This window comes from Calidris pugnax, unplaced genomic scaffold, assembly GCF_001431845.1.
Source record: "Calidris pugnax isolate Ruff unplaced genomic scaffold, ASM143184v1 scaffold164, whole genome shotgun sequence".
Lineage (NCBI taxonomy): Eukaryota > Metazoa > Chordata > Aves > Charadriiformes > Scolopacidae > Calidris > Calidris pugnax.
Genome location: NW_015090895.1, coordinates 5316 through 11409, shown reverse-complemented (window position 1 = coordinate 11409; position 6094 = coordinate 5316).

The following is a 6094-nucleotide window of genomic DNA, read 5'->3' as shown; positions in this document are numbered from 1 at the left end:
TTCAAAACACTATTTCTATGCTGCCTTCTATTGTCTGCATTGTGTTTGTTGGTGAGTAAAAAATATGTACACACACATGCATACACTGTAAAAACTATATATAAATACATTTTTGTGTGTGCAGTTACAATATTTTAACTAGTACACAGGTTCAGCCATATCTGTTGAATTTAAGGTATAATGCTATCCTTTAATGAGCTAAATAATTCAAAGTTCTTAAGTAACTGGAGGCCTCATTTGGTATCAAAGTATCTTATCTTTAGTATATACTGATTGATTCAGTAACTTTAAACTCTTTATATCGATGCTACATGATGAACTGTTGATAATTTGTTATTTTATAAATTATTTTTTTAAAAGTCAACACATCTTACCTGAGTTTCTTTTATGTTTCATTGTGCTACCCAGTTTTCTTCTTTATGAAAATGGAAAATGTCAATAAGCAAATGTTTAGCGCTGCTTTGACTTACAGTTATTTTTGGAACTGGATAAACTACAGTTTATTCTCAGTACTTTGCTTGTACTCGTACTTCAATACGAGGATTTTGTTTGTACTCGTAGTGTTACAGTCTTTTTTATTATTAATTTAATTATCAACTGGTATGAACTACTGTGTTTTGAAACTGTGGAGTTAGGTGGTTGGATGGTTAATATCATTTATGTTTCTTTTACAAAAAAAACCCCACAACTATAGCTACTGACCTCGGAGTGCCTGAATTGAGATGTGTGGTCCAGGAGGGCTTTGAGTAACTCCATCGTGTTAACTTGCAGATATTGCTGACGGTATATTGGTAAGAATTATCTGCCAGGACATAAATAATAACTATAACTACCTTCTGATTATATTTACTGATGTGAAATCTTCCACTTCTAGAATTTAAAGGAGAGATTTGGGGAAGTTGAGGGCTCACACTCAGTTCAGATGTTTAGGGGCAAAATGCTGAAACTTCACCTGCATATTTTGTAAAATCTTACGCTGCTCTGTTTCACTTGAAGCAATAGATTTTACTTTATATGCAGTAATGCAAACCCACTTTATTCAGCATCTTCCAGTCAGAAATCACTGTAGAAAAGGAATGTACAGTACTCAGGGAGTTCAAAAGAATGCACTTACAAAGGGACCAAAATCACCCTAAATTTTCTATGTTAAAAAATAATACCTGCTTGCCTAAACCAAGTTTGAAATAATTGATAGAAGTTAAAGCAACACGTAAAACTCCTTATACTTGTATTTTGATATTTTTGTAGTAATTACATTCTGGGTTGAACTATGAGGCAAGTCATCAGATATCTAAAGGAGAGATTTGGGGAAGTTGAGGGCTCACACTCAGTTCAGATGTTTAGGGGCAAAATGCTGAAACTTCACCTGCATATTTTGTAAAATCTTACGCTGCTCTGTTTCACTTGAAGCAATAGATTTTACTTTATATGCAGTAATGCAAACCCACTTTATTCAGCATCTTCCAGTCAGAAATCACTGTAGAAAAGGAATGTACAGTACTCAGGGAGTTCAAAAGAATGCACTTACAAAGGGACCAAAATCACCCTAAATTTTCTATGTTAAAAAATAATACCTGCTTGCCTAAACCAAGTTTGAAATAATTGATAGAAGTTAAAGCAACACGTAAAACTCCTTATACTTGTATTTTGATATTTTTGTAGTAATTACATTCTGGGTTGAACTATGAGGCAAGTCATCAGATATTTTTTTTTGTTAGAAATGATTTATTGATAGAGTATTTTCTTTCCATATGTTATAACAGAAAGAGAGAATGTTTTTTTTTTTGTTAGAAATGATTTATTGATAGAGTATTTTCTTTCCATATGTTATAACAGAGTACATCATAGCTGTAGTGATAAGCTATTTACACCAGTAGTAACTGGACCAAATATTGATTCAGCCTTCTCATGCAGACTAGTTTGCAGTTAAATTTGTCTTTTTTTTTTTTAAATCAAAATTCAGTTTACTGAATTAGAAATCTAATTAACTTAATAACTTAACTGAAAGCCAGGGTAGCTTACACTGCAACCCCAGTTTCACTGTGAGATCTGCATGTACGTTACCCTGCATGGGACTCCAGTAGGTGCTGGCTGTGTGCAAGTAAAAAGGTTCTACTGTATGCAGCACATAGAATATTGGGGCATAGGGAAAAAAAAAGTAGGTTTTTTAAATTTTTTTAATCTTTTTTGTCACCGGTTCATTTCTCAATAAGTTTAAGGGGCAGCAAAAACTAATCCCACTTGAAAAGGCTTTCATGGGCATGTTAGGTGTAGTATGGAGTACTTCACTCTGGGGACTGGAGGTGGTTCTGGATATCTGGTCTTCCATAATTCAGGTGTAGTAAAGAGACACGGCCAAGACTTTATTAAAAAGAATGATAGAGATGGGGGTGTCTTAAGTTACATTTTTGAGTTTGTGTTTAAGCACCTTCTGAAATTCTCTGCGCTAAGCAAGGGGTGTCTTAAGTTACATTTTTGAGTTTGCATTTAAGCACCTTCTGAAGTTCTCTGCGCTAATTCTACTGCCACTAAGGTCATTGGTGAGTATTCACACTTGAAACATGAAGAACCAGATCATTTTTAGATGCTCTGCTTTTAAGTTCGTATTTATCTTCAGGCACTCAGTTCTGAAAGATCTTTTTCAGGATTGTAACAGTAATTATTCTGTGAAATTCTAAATTGAACTGTTGATTTCAGCTTCCTGAAGTTGTGTCTCCATTGAGAAGCTGGCTGTAACTGTTCCAGCAGTAGGAATTATTGGAAGTTTCTTGGGTTTAGAACATGTAGGGGCACATGAGAATGTTTTGTTAATTTACATTTCTACTGTGCTTTTACTGTTTGAAACATGAAATATAAAATTAGCTTACATTCTCTTTTCCATTGCAGTGGAACTTTTGAGGCAGTTATTTCTGTTACTTCCATATATCAGAGGGATTTTTCTTTATTTGAAAATTTCTGCTTGTGTTTGCTTTTAATATTTAGTTCCAGATAGTTTAGTGTTTAAGTAAAAACAAAACCAAAGTGGCTAATAAGCCTATTACAGTCAATTTTTCAGCATTGTGATCGGATTAATATGATTTTAAAAAACATTTAAATGCCTCTCCTTTGTCGAGGAACAGGTAAGTTATGATTTTTGATTAGCAAGTTTGAGAGGGTTTCTACTTCTATTCCACCACAACCATAATGGAATACCAGCAAATGTGATCTCACCCACATATTTAAAATAAACACATTACCTGCTTTTAAATAGCAAAGATAATTGCCTTTTCCTAAAAAAAGTGGACATAGTGAGTTACAGTTTAGGGTGGGGTTTTTTTTCATATCTTATAGCAAAAATGTATCAGCTTCATGTCTTAATTTAGCAACTAGCTCCAATTTTGTTTTCAAATGAGCCAAAATGGACAATAAGCATAGTGTTCCTGTAAAGGGACTGGACACTGCCAGTTCCCATTCCACATGCTACTATAATCTGGATTTAGGGGACAGATAATTTTTCTTTTTTTTCATAGTACTGCATCAGGGGCAAATAGCTCATTTTCCTCCACAAAGTATTGGTAGTAGTTTTGTAGTGGGAGGTATTAGGTGGTGAATTTGAATTTTTCCCCCCCGTTGATTCAGGTGGAGGAAGGCAGTACTTGATTTTACAAAGGCTCTGCTATTTCAGAAGGCGCTGCCAGCGAGAGGGGCTGGTGGCAGCGTATGAGCAACCTGCTTTTATGTTACTTTCTTTTGAAAAGTGTGGATGCCCTACTTTCTGCAGTATTATAGCAGTCCTGTTATAACTAGCTCTAACGGTTTTTGACTTTAATATTACTCTGGTTTCTGAGATTTGCAGCCTTTTTTATTTTTTTTCATGGGGACCTCCTGCCTTACAAACCCAAGTGCTGCATGTTTTCATGCTGATAATATGGTAACTACTTGCCATCAGGGACAAAGCTTCACTTGACACTCAGGAAGCAAAGGATAAAATTCAGCAGATACAAATTCAAATCGGTTTAAAAAGGGAAAAAAAAAAATTGCTTAACTCATTATGTCCATTCTTTTGCAAAAGGAGGGTAAGCAGTATGGGGAGATGCTAATGGCTCTTTAAAAATAAACAAGTTTGTGTCAGCGTTTATATGACAAAGTCTTTTTAGTCACATTTATGGAGGTATTTTGCCTTTTTAACATATTTTTCCTTATTAAAAGAATAGGTAGTGAATTGGGCCTCTGCTTCTTTTGACACTTCCAATGTGTACTTCACATACGTGAACAGTCCAATATAAAGAAAACAGAAGTAAGGTACTTAAAACATAAAAGCGCAAATGTTACTAAACCTGTGCTGAAGTGTTTATAGGGTGGGGGCATCAGAGAAAACGACCATCCTGCTCTCCTTCCATCAATAAAAATATAGCTGGTGAAGTTACTTGGATAAGCGTGGTCCATCACGTGTGGCAGAGGAGAGTGGGAAGGACCATAATGGAAAGCAGGTGTACTCTATTTAAAACAGAGCTTGCCGGTGTCCTGTAGCTAACATTTTGAGATTTTAATGTTTGTAAAACAACCTGAAGCTGCTTAAAACAAATACTAATGACTACTTTTGCATCTGTATTCTAGTTTTGAAAGCTGGTGAGTAACTTTAAGGTTTCCATTTGTGTGGGTAAACTTCATAAACCTAGTTGTATGTGGCAGAAAAACTGACTTGTTTTGAGCATGGCTTTCCAGGGTTTCCCTCTACTAAATATGTTTTGTTTTTTTTTTACTTCCCAAATTTCAATTAATGTTTATATAATCTTCTAAAAGTAACTTTCAAAGATCAACTTCAATTACCTTTGGATTAATACTAAGCTGGTAGCTAGGGGAAAACCACCTCTATTTGCAGACAGTAGTTTTTATTTATGGCTCTGGTAGAAAACCTTGGAGTAAGTCTAGAAATTACAGTGTTAATGTAGGACAGGAAAGTGAGCTGTACTTAGGGGGCTTTTATTACCTCAATGGGACCCACCTAACTTTTATGTCAGTTCTGGGAACAGGTGAAGGGAAGAGTGAGCTATGTTTTTATTTTAAATATTTTCCCTATATATCATTATTTTTGTAGATCTTTTTAAAATAAATTATTATATGCTGGAGATTGCAATTCCACTATAGTATCTCACTTGATTCCAGTGTATGGATTGTTTGTATTGGAAAGAATGTATTTGATAAGTATTTGATAAGTTAACAGGAAAGGTTATTTTCAAACTCTGCTGTGTTTGTGCTAGCAACTGGAAATACTTTTCCTATAAAAAATGAAAATTATATATATATGACCTCATATGTACATTTGGATTAACTGTCTAATGACTACCCCAGGGCTGCTATAAACTTCTCTGAATAATTTAAGAATTGCCTCTTTTTAACTGTTTTAAAGCCTTTTTTCTTGTCTTTTTTTTTTTTTTGGCAGAAGGTAATTTTCCCTAGCTATGGATACAGTATGCTCAGACTTGCATATGTGCTCTGTTCAGTTTTTAAACTGAAAAAATGTATAAAATATGTATAAAGAAAAGTGTAAATAAAATATTTTTAATCTTTAAACACTCCTGTGTAAACTTTGTGATACTTGCAGCTGTAGTGGACCTGGAATTACTTTCTACAGGATTTCAGGGTTTACTCGGTTAAGCAACTCTTCAAAAATGTGAAGTGTTGCTATAATTCATAATGTTGCCTTAAAGTTATCTCAGCAAGAGAAGCTGGATGTCCTTATATAGTATCAAGCTCGTGTCTTTAGCTGTATTTTACAGTCTTTCCAGTTTTAATTGCTGCAGTGCATTCATGTGTCTCCTCTGCATTTCAAGGTTGAAATAATGTTTGGAGTTGACTTGCTTGTTACGTTTGTAACTCCACATCGAGGCGTAAATTCAAACGGTAAGACTGAAAACCGAAGGCAGCCTTTGGTGTTAGTCAGCAGCCAGGAAAAGAGACTGTTCCCCGCTATCAAATACACGGAACTGAGACAACACGTGTCCGTTACACATTTGGACCTCTAAGTGCCAGAAGTCCAAGTCGTGCTGCCTAACGCTTCCCATAACAGGAAGGGGAAACTTCACTTCAGGATTAAAGTGTCAGATTAGAACAA